Here is an 11,917-nt window from a genome sequence, read left to right as displayed (position 1 = left end):
AAAAAAAAAAAAAAAAAAAAGAAACACTGGGCATCTATGTGGAGAGGAATGAAACTGGACCACCTTCTTATACTATACAGAAAAAATAAATTGAAAATGAATGGAAAATCTAAATTCAAGGTAGAAAACCATTAAGATCCTAGAGGAGAACAAAAACAGTAATGTCTTTGACATTGGTTATAACAACTTCTTTCTAGATATGTCTCCTAAAGCAAGGGAAATTAAAGCAAAAATAGAATATTAGGATTTCATCAAAATAAAAAGTACTGCATAGCAAAGGAAACAATGAACAAAACTAGAAGCAACCTATGGAATGAGAGAAGATAATTGTAAATGACATCTGACATTAAGATTTTCATATCTTAAATATATAAAGAAATATAAAACTCAACATCCAAAATACAAATAATCCAAATAAAAATAGGCAGAAGATGGGGCACCTGGGTGGCTCAGTGGGTTAAAGCCTGTGCCTTCAGCTCAGGTCATGATCCTGGGTTCTGGGATAGAGCCCCACATCGGGCTCTCTGCTCAGTGGGGGGCCTGCTTCTCTGCCTACTTGTGATCTCTGTCAAATAAATAAATAACAATCTTTTAAAAAATAGGCAAAATACAATGAGATATCACCTTACAGCAGTTAGAGGGGGCTAAAATTAACAAGACAGAAAACAAGAAATGTTGGCAAGGATGTGGATAAAGGGGAACCTTCTTGTACTGTTGGTGGGAATACAAACTGGTACAGCCACTCTGGGAAAGAGTATGGAGGTTCCTCAAGAAGTTTAAAAATAGAGCTACCCTATGACCCAGCAATTGCATTACTTGGTATTTACACCAAAGATACAGATGTTGTAAAAAGAAAGGGGGACATGCACCCCAATGTTCATAGCAGCAATGTCCACGATAGCCAAACTACGAAAGGAGCCTAGATGTCCTTCAACAGATGGATGGATAAAGAAGATATAGTACATATATGCAATGAAATATTATTCAGCCATCAGAAAGGATGAATGCCTACCATTTACATCGACACAGATGGAACTAGAGGGTAAGTCAATCAGAGAAAGACAATTATCACATGGTTTCATTCATATGTGGAATATAAGGAATAGCACCCAGGATCATAGGGACCATAGGGACAGGGAGGGAAAACTGAAAAGGAAGAAATCAGACAGGGAGACAAATCATGAGAGATTCTTGACACTGGGAAACAAACTGAGGGCTGCAGAAAGGGAGGTGAGTAGGTAGATTGAGCAGCTAGGTGATGGGTGTTAAATGGGGCATGTGATGTGATCAGCACTGAGTGTTATATGCAACTAATGAATCCCTGAACATTAAAAAAAATAAAGATATTTCCAAATTAAAAATAAAATAAAATAGGCAGAAAGCATCATTAGATATTTTTCAAAAGAAGGTAGACAGAGGGCCACCAGATAGATGAAAACATACTCAACATCATTCATCATCAGGGAAATTCACATCAAGCCTATAATGAGATATTACCTCACCCTTGTCACAATGGCTAAAATCAACATTCAGGAACACAAAACAGTATGTGTTGGTGATGATGTGGAGAAAGGGGAACCAACTGCAATGTTGGTGGGAAATGAAACTGGTGCAGCCACTATGGAAAAGTGGTATGGATGTTGCTCAAAAAGTTAAATATAGAACTACCCTATGATGCAACATTTGCTCTACTAGATATTTACCAAAATAATATAAAAATACAAAATTTAAGGAAGAAATAAACCATAATGTTTATAGCAGCATTATTTACAGTGTCTGAAATCTGGAAACAGCTCGTGTCCATCAATTAATGAATGAATAAAGAGGAAATGGTATGTATACACAATGCAATATTACTCAGCCACAAAAAGATGATAGCTTGCCATTTGCAATGACATGGATGGAGCTAGAGAGTATTATACCAAGCAAAATAAGTCAGTAAGAGAAAGACAAATATAGTATGATATCACACATATATGGAATGTACAAATCAGGAAAAAAACAAGCATATGAAAAAGAAGAGAGAGATGCAAATCGAGAAACAGGCTCTTCAGTATTGAGAACAAACTGATGGTTTCCTGATGGAGGGTGGGTGGGGAGATGTGTTAAATATGTGCTGAGAATTAAGAAGGACCCTTGTTATGATAATCACCAGGTGTTCTATATATTCAATTGTTTAATTTTATATATGAAACTAATATTACACTGTATGTTAACTAACAAGAATTTAAATTAAAATTTCTTAAAAAGGAAAGTAAATATAGGAATACTCACTGGACTTAAGATGAAAGGGGAGAACATCAATGAGACTCTTAACAAAGAGATAGAAAACATGGTAGAACAAATCAGAGATGGGTAACACAGTAAATAAGAATAAAAGTAAAAACATACTAGTATTATGGAGGGCACGTATTGCATGGAGCACTGGGTGTGGCACATAAACAATGAATTCTGGAACAATGAAAATAAATTTAAAAAATAAAAATTAAAAAAAAAACTAGTGAAATAAATAGCATGGTAGAGGAAATGGAAGAAGAAATTAGCAAACTGCAGGTCAGAGTTATGGAATGCAATCAAACTGAGTAGGTGAAAGGAAAAAAAAATATGGAATATGAGGATAGATTTGCAGAACTCAACAATTTTATCCAGTGTAACAACATTCACATTAGAGTTTCCCAAAAGAAGAGTATAAAAAATGGGACAGGAAATTTATTCAAAAAAATAAAAGGTGAAAACTTTCCTAATCTGGTGAAAAAAAAAAGAAATCAGATTCTAGGAGGTACAGAAATCTCCCAAGAAACCAACCCAAGGAGTTCCACACCATGACACATAGTAATTAAAATGGAAAATGTACTGATAAAGAGAGGATATTAAAAGCGACATGGTGGTAGGTATTAAGGAGGGCACATATTGCATGGAGCACTGGGTGTTATATGTAAACAATGAATCTTGGAACATTACATCAAAAACTAATGATGTATTTTATGGTGACTAATATAGAACAATAAAAAAATTTAAAAAAACATAAAAAATACATTTTAAACGAAAAAACTTTCAAATAAATACAAATAAAATAAAATAAAAGCAGCAGCAGAAGAGTTACCTAGAAGGGAAATCTCATAAGCCTCATAAGGCTATCAGTGGATTTTTCAAAAGATACTTTGCAGATCAGAAGGCAGTGGCATAATATAGTGAAGGTGCTGAATTAAAAAAAAAACCTGCAGCTAAATCAATGTTCTATCCAGTAAGACCATCATTCAGAATAAATGGAGATAAAAATTGTTCCAGACAGGGTGCCTGGGTGGCTCAGTCATTAAGTGTCTGCCTTCAGCTCGGGTCATGATCCCAGGGTCCTGCGATCGAGTCTTGCATCAGGTTCACTTCTTGGCAGGAAGCCTGCTTCTCCCTCTCCCACTTACCCTGCTTGTGTTCTCTCTTTTGCTGTGCATCTCTCTGTCAAATAAATAAATAAAATCTTAAAAAAAAAAAAGTGTTCCAGGCAAACTAAAGCTAAAAGAATACATGACCACTAAACCAACCCTGCAAGAAATATTAAAGAAGACTTTCATTGGAAAGACCATAAGTAAGAATAAGAAAATCAAGAAACATAAAATCAGTAAAAATAAATATATCTGTTAAAATCAGTCAATGAACTCACATAATAAATTGATATAAGGTATGACACCATATACCTAAAGTGTAGGGAGAAGAAACCTAAAAAATTATTTCAAATTTAAGTGACCATTAGCTTAATAAGACAGCTATATGCAGAAGATGTTATATATAAACCTAGTGGTAACCACAAATTAAAATCCAGTAATAGATATTGTAAAAATAAAGAGAAAGGAATCCAAGTATATTACTAAAGAAAGCCAACTTATGGTGAGAGAAGAAACCAATGGAAGAAAGGAACAGGGAAGTTCTGTGAAAGCAACTACAAGATAAATTTTAAAATTGCAGTAAATACATATTTATAATTACTTTGAATATAAACTGATTAAATGCTCCTATCGAAATACAAAGACGGATAGAATGTATTAAAAAAATGGGCCCATCTGTATAGCCCCTAAAAGAGCCTCATTTCAGACCTAAAGTCACCTGCAGATTGAAAGTGAGGGGATGGAGAAGCATTATCATCCAAATAGATAGCAAAAGGAAGCTGTAGTATCAGTACTTATATTGGACAAACTAGACTTTAAACAAAGACTGTAACAAGACTATGGACTCTGAAAAACAATCTGAGGGGTTTGAAGTGGCGGGGGGTGGGGTGGGAGGTCGGGGTACCAGGTGGTGGGTATTATAGAGGGCACGGATTGCATGGAGCACTGAGTGTGGTGAAAAAATAATGATACTGTTATGCTGAAAATAAATAAATGAAAATAAATAAATAAATAAAAATAAATTTGAAAAAGAGAGACAGGACCCTGGGATCATGACCCAAGCCGAAGGCAGAGGCTTTAACCAACTGAGCCACCCAGGCACCCCTCATGCATGTTTTCTAACCATAACTTTATGAAGGTAGTATTTAACCACAAGAAAAAAATCTAGAAAGAGCATGAATACATGAAGGTTAAATAATATGGTACTAAGCAATGAATAGGTCAACTAAGTAATCAAGAATAAATTTAAAAATATATGGAGAAAAATGAAAATGAAAAGACAGTAAAATACAAGTAAAACAGATCAATGAAACCAGGATCTATTTCTTTGAAAAGATCAACAAAATCAATAAACCTTTTGCAGACTCATAAAAAGAAATAGAAGACTCAAATAAACAAAATAAGAAAAAAAGAAGAAATAAACTGGCATCACAGAAAAACAGGATGGTAAGAAAATACTTTGGAGAATTATATGTGTGTAAACTGGATAACCAGAACAAATTGATAAATTCCTAGAAATACATAAATTACTAAATCTAAAGCAGGAAAACATAGAAAAGTTGAACAGACCAATAAGCAGCAATGATTGGATCAATAATCCAAAAACTCCAACAAACAGAACCAAGGGCCTGATGACTTCCCAGGTCAAGTCTACTAAACATTTAAAGAGGAATTAATACCCATTTTTCTTGTTTTTCCCCAAAAAATAGGAGGAGAAAAAACTGCCAAATTCATTCTATAAGGCCAGTATCATTCATACCAAAACCAGATAAAGACACCACAATAAAAAGAGAACTCAGGCCAATGCCTCTAATGAACATAGATGCAAAAATCCTGACCAAAATACTAGCACACTGAATCCAACAATACATTAAAAATCATTAATCACAATCAACTGAGATTTATTCCTGGCCTACAAGGATGGTTTAGTATTCACAAATCAATCAACATGATATATTCCATCAACAAGAGAAGGGATTAAAACCATAAGATCATTTCAGTAGAATCGTAAAAACATTTGGCAAAGTAAAACATCCATTCAAGGAAAAAATCTAGTTGATCCTTGAACAACACAGGTTTGAACTGCATGGGTTCACTTAAATGCCGTTTTTTTGTTTTTGTTTTTTTACAATACAGTGCTGTAAATTTATTTTCCTTATGATTTTCTTAACATTTTCTTTTCTCTAGCTCAGTTCATCGTAAGAACAAAGTATATAATACATGCAATATACAAAAAACATCATAAATAAAATAGGTCTAGAAGGAGCATATCTCAGAGTAATAAAGGTCGTACATGAAAAACCCACAGCTAACATCATACACGATGGTGAAAAACTAAGAGATTTTTCCCATGGTCAGGAACAGGGCAAGGATCTTCCCTTTCACTAATTTCATTCAACATAGTATCAGAAGTTCTAACCACAACAATCAGACAATAAAAAGAAAGGACATCCGAATTGGTAAGAAAGAAGTAGAACTTTTGCTGTTTGCATATACATGATACCTTATATAGAAAACCTGAAAGGCTTAAGTGAAAAACTGTTAGAACTTATAAATGAATTCAGTAAAGCTACAGGATACAAAACCAATGTACAGAAATCTGTTGCATTCCTATACATTAATAATGAAGCAGGAGAAAGAGAAATTAAGAAAACAATCCCATGTACAATTGCACACAAAAAAAAATATATCTAGGAAGAATCCTAACCAAAGAGAACTAACTACCTGTGCTCTGAAATATGTAAACATTGATGAAAGTAATTGAAGATAACACAAAGAAATGGAGGGACAGTCTATGCTCATATCTCGGAAGAAAAAATATTTAAAAATGTTTATATTACCCAAAGCAATTTTATAGATTTAATGAAATCCCTACCATAATACCAAAAGCATTTTTCACAAAAATAGAGCAAACAACTCTAAAATTTGTATGGAACCACAAAAGACCATGAAGAGCCAAAGCAACTTTGACAAAGAAAAGCAAAGCTGGAAGTACTACAATTCCAGACTTCAAATTATATTACAAAGCTGTAGTAATCAAAACACTAAGGTACAGGCACAAAAATAGATACCTAGATCAATGAAACAGAATATAAATCCTAGAAACAGTCCCATGATTAATTGGTCAATTAATCTTCGACAAAGGAGTCAAGAATATCCAATGGGAAAGACTCTTCAACAAATGGTGCTGGGAGAACTGGACAGTAGGCAAAAGAAAGAAACTAGACCACTTTTTTTGCACCATACATGAAAGGAAACTGAAAATGGATTAAAGACCTAAATGTGAGACCTGAAAATATACTTTAAAAAATAAAAAATTATATATAAAAAAAAATAACAGAGCACAGGCAATAATTTCTCTGACATCAGGTGTAACAAGATCTTTCTGGATAAGTCTCCTGAGGCAAGCAAAACCAAAGCAATAATAAACTATTGGGACTGTATCAAAATAAAAAGTTTCAAAAAATAAAAAATAATTCTGTACAGTGCAAGAAACAATCAGCAATACTAAAAAGCAACCTACAGAATGAGAGAAGTTATTTGCAAATGGCATACCTGATAAAGGGTTATTATCCAAATTATATAAAGAATGTGTATAACTCAACACAAGGAAAACAAAAAATCCATTTTAAAAATGGGCAGGGGGTGCCTGGATGGCTCAGTTCGTTGGACATCTGAATGTTGGTTTTGGCTTAGGTCATGATCTCATGGGTCGTGGGATTGAGCCCTATGTGGAGCTCTACACTCAGTGGGAAGTCTGCCTGAAGATTCTCTCCTTCTGCCCCTCCCTGCACTCATGCGTGCACTTTCTATATGTCTCTGTCTCTCTTTCTCTAAAATACATAAAAAAAAATACTTTAAAAATTTTTAAAAATGGGCAGAAGACATGAACAGACATTCTTCCAAAGAAGACACCCAGATAGTCAACATACACATGGAAAGATGCTTAACATCACTCATTATCAGGAAAATATAAAGCAAAAGCACAATGAGATATCACCTCACATTTGTCAGAGTGGTTAAAATCAAAAGCTGAAGAAACAGCAAGTATTGGTGAGACTGTGGAGAGAAAGGACCCCTGTTGGTGGGAATTCAAACTTTTGCAATCACTACAGAAAACATATGGAGGTCCCTCAAAAAAATTTAAATAGCTACCATATGATCCAGTAAACACAATGCTGGGCATTTAATAAAGAACACAAAAACAGTAATTTGAAGAAATATACATACCACCATAGTTACTGGGACATTATTTATAACATCCAAGGTATGGAAGCAGCTCATGTTAAATGCAAGATGGATGGAGAGAGAATGTGTGGTATAGTCGTATAGTGGAATACTACTTAGTCATAGAAAGAATGTGATTTCTGCCATTTGAGGCACTGTTGGACCTAGAGTTTATAATGCTAAATGAAATAAGCCAAAAAAAGACAAATATAAGATTTTACCCATATGTGGAATTTAAGAAACAAAACAAATGAACAAAGAAAAAAGAGACAAACATTAGACCTTTAAATACAGAGTACAATTAGGCACCAGCAGAAAAGTGGATGTTAGGATGCTACAGTTATTTGAAGGGCACTGGGAAATGTATAGAATTTTTGAATCATTGTAAGATACACCTGAAACTAGTATAATATTGTGTGTTAATTATACTTTAATAAAATTTTAAAAATACTACACGGTAATTGTATATAATTGGAAAATGTAAAGCATGAATAGACAAGTGTTGCAATGAAAAATAAGGTTCAACAATATGCCATTGACAAATGATTCAATTAAGTTTTAATGGCAGACATAGGTTGAAAATAAAGAGATAAAAAAAGATATACTATGCAAATGGTAACCAGAAGAAAGCAAGAGTGGTTATAATTATATCTGGCAAAATAGACTTTATGTCTTAAATTGTTTCTAGAAACAAGAAGGTATTTCAAATGATTAAAAGTGTCAATTCCACAGGGAGTGATATCATTTATAAATATATGTACATCCAATATCAGAGCACCTATGTATCTAAAGCAAATATTGACAGACATAAAGTCAGAAATTTGCAGCAATGCAATAATTGCAAGGGACCTCAATACTCCACTTACAATAATGGATAGAGCATTTAGACCAAAAATCAATAAATAAAAAGCTATTAAAGTCATCTTGAGCAACTGTATGGACAAATGAACACAACAGACATATTCAGAATGGCTTACCCAACAGCAGAATTCACATTATTTTAAGTACATTTGCAACATTCTTTTTTTAAAATATTTTATTTATTTATTTGACAGAGAGAGAGAGGGAGAGATCACAAGTAAGCAGAGAGAGAGGGGGGAAACAAGCTCCCCACCGAGCAGAAAGCCTAATGAGGGGCTCAATCCTAGGACTCTGAGACCATGACCCAAACTGAAGGCAGAGACTTAACCCACTGAGCCACCCAGGTGCCCCTGCAACATTCTTGATAGATCCCATGTTAGATAACAAAACAAATCTTCACAAATTTACAAAATTTGAAATCATACCAAGTATTCTTTCTGGCTACAATAGAATGAAAACTCAAAATCAATGACAGAAAGGAGGAAGGAAAATGTGTAATTATATAAAAAATTAAAAATGCTCTCTTGAATAGGCATTAAGTCAAAGAGGAAATCAAAAAGACGTTTAAATAAACAAAAATGGTGCAACTTAAAAAATACCTTTAGACAAATGAAAATGAAATAAAACATTAAAAAAATCTATGGGATATAGCAAAAGTAGTACTACGAAGGAAGTTTATAGTGATAATTGCCTACATTAAAAAAGAAAAAAAAAACACCTCAACCCAATTTTACACCTGAAGGAAGTAGAAAAATAGAACAAATTAAACCCAAAGTTAGCAGAAGGTAGGATAAAATAAAGATTACAACAGAAAGAAATCGAGTGGAGGATTAAAAAACAATAGAAAAATCAACAAAACTGAAAGTTGTTTTTTTTAAAAGAAACAAAATCAACAAACTTTAGCTAGACTAAGGAACAAAGAGAAAAGAATCAATTACAAAAATCATAAATGAAAGATAAGCCATTACAACAATGCCTCAGAAATATAAAGGACGACAGGAGATTATAAAGGACAATTACACACCAACAAATGGCAATTTGGAAGAAACAGATAAATTTCTAGAAATACATAACCTGCCAAATCTGAAAAGGACAGAAAAAGCCTGACTAGATAAATTACTAGTAAGGATATTGAATCAGTAATCCAAAACTTCCCAACAATAACAAAAATTAAAAAAAGAAAAAAATCCCAGGTCCACATGTGTTCTCTGGTGAATTCTACTAAAGAATTAATAAGAATTAACTCCAATCCTTCTTAAATCTTCCAAAAATTGAGGAAGAGGGAACACTTCCAAACTCACTTTATGTTCCCAGCATTACACTGATTAAAAAGCGAGTTAATTTTATGAATTTGGGCTTTCTCTCTTTTCTTTTGGATTAGTGTGGCCAATGGTTTATCCATCTTATTGATTCTTTCAAAAAACCAGTTTCTAGTTTCATTGATAAGTTCTACTGTATCTCTGGATTCTACCTCATTGATCTCAGCTCTGATATTGATGATTTCCCTTCTTATGTGTGGAGTTGGTTTGATTTGTTGTTGGTTCTCCAGTTCTTTAAGGCGTATAGACAGCTTGTGTATTCTGGATTTTTCAATTTTTTTGAGAGAGTCTTTGGTTATGTATTTCCCACTTTGGACCACATTTGCTGTTTCCCATAGGTTTTGGACCAAAGTGTCTTCATTCTCATTGGTTTCCATGAATTGTTCCAAGTCTTCTTTGATCTCCTGGTTGATCCAAGCATTCTTAAGCAGGGTGATCTTTAGCTTCCAGGTGTTTGAGTTCCTTCCGAACTTCTCCATGTTATTGTGCTCCAGTTTCAAGGCATTGTAATCTGAGAATATGCAGGGAATAATCTCAGTCTTTTGGTATCGGTTGAGTCCTGATTTGTGACCCAGTATGTGGTCTATTCTTGAGAAGGTTCCATGTGCACTTGAGAAGAATGAGTATTCTGTTGTTGTAGGGTGGAATGTTCTGTATTTATCTATGAGGTCCATCTGGTCCAATGTGTCATTCAATGCTCTTGTTTCTTTATTGATTTTCTGCTTCGATGATCTGTCTATTTCTGAGAGAGGCGTGTTAAGATCTCCTACTATTAGTGTATTCATATCAATATGACTCTTTATCTTGATTAACAGTTTTCTTATGTAATTGGCTGCTCTCTTATTGGGGGCATAGATATTTACAATTGTTAGATCATCTTGGTGGATAGTCCCTTTAAGAATGATGTAGTGTCCTTCTGTATCTCTGACTACAGTCTTTAGTTTAAAATATAATTTTTCTGATATGAGAATCGCTACCCCAGCCTTCTTTTAAGGCCCATTGGCATGAAAGATGCATCTCCATCCCTTCACTTTCAGTATGGGTGTATCTTTAGGTTCAAAATGGGTCCCTTGTAGACAACATTTGGATGGGTCCTGTCGTTTTATCCAATCTGCAAACCTGCGCCGTTATATGGGTGCATTTAGGCCATTCACATTGAGAGTGATTATTGAAAGATACGTTTTTATTGACATCGTGTTTGAAGCCTTTGAAGTCTTTCTTTCTGTAGATTGTGTCTATATTTCTGTTCAATGCTATTCCTAGGATATTTCCTCTTTTATAGACCCCCCCTTAATCTTTCCTGCAGTGTTGGCTTGGTGGTTGCACAGTCTTTTAAGCCTTGCCGGTATTGGAGACTCTTTATCTCTCCATCCATTTTGAATGTCAGTCTTGCGGGATAAAGTATTATTGACTGCATGTTCTTCTCATTTAATGCCCTGAATATATCTTGCCAGCCCTTTCTGTTTTGCCAGGTCTCTGTGGACAGGTCTCATGTTATTCTGATGGGCTTTCCTCTGTAAGTAAGGAGCCTCTTTGTCCTAGTGGCTTTCAAGAGATTATATTTACAATTATGAATGAAAAGGGAGAGATCACAATGAACCCAAGGAAGTAGAAACAATCATCAGAAGTTATTATCAGGTCTGTGGAAAGCGCATGACGGTGAGGCCAGATTTCAGGGGGCCCAGCCAAGTGGCTGAGGGGAGTCAACAGAAGAGGAAGGTCAAGAGACGTGCCTGGCAGAGGCGATGGCTCCTGGGGCCGAGAGGGAGGTGCTGTGGTGGGAAGGTGGAGCTGAATGGCGGCGGGCCCCGAGAGTGAGGACCTCGAGGAATTTCCTGTTGAGCAGTAGTGGTGATAATCGAATCCATCTTGTTCCTCATCCCAAGAATGTGTGTTTAAAGTAAAAGTTTCACCCTGGAGGGAGGAGTCAAGGTGGCGGAGAAGTAGCTGGCTGAGACTACTTCAGCTAGCCGGAGATCAGCTAGATAGCTTATCTAAAGATTGCAAACACCTGAAAATCCATCGGAGATCGAAGAGAAGAAGAACAGCAATTCTGGAAACAGAAAAACAACCACTTTCTGAAAGTTTATCTAATATATATATCTTTTCTTTTTTATATTTTTCTTAGGT

The 11,917-nt window shown here is 34.8% G+C and overlaps 1 protein-coding gene across 1 annotated transcript in view; it reads left to right on the top strand.

The window, feature by feature from the left end:
* DACH2 (dachshund family transcription factor 2) overlaps window positions 1–11,917 on the top strand; it is an 848,671-nt gene that overhangs the window by 573,337 nt on the left and 263,417 nt on the right. The gene's annotated exons all lie outside the window — the stretch shown is intronic.

Source organism: Mustela nigripes, chromosome X (genome assembly GCF_022355385.1).
Source record: "Mustela nigripes isolate SB6536 chromosome X, MUSNIG.SB6536, whole genome shotgun sequence".
Taxonomy (NCBI): domain Eukaryota; kingdom Metazoa; phylum Chordata; class Mammalia; order Carnivora; family Mustelidae; genus Mustela; species Mustela nigripes.
Note: the sequence above shows the minus strand (reverse complement) of the source record. Positions and strands in the feature narration are given on the sequence as shown.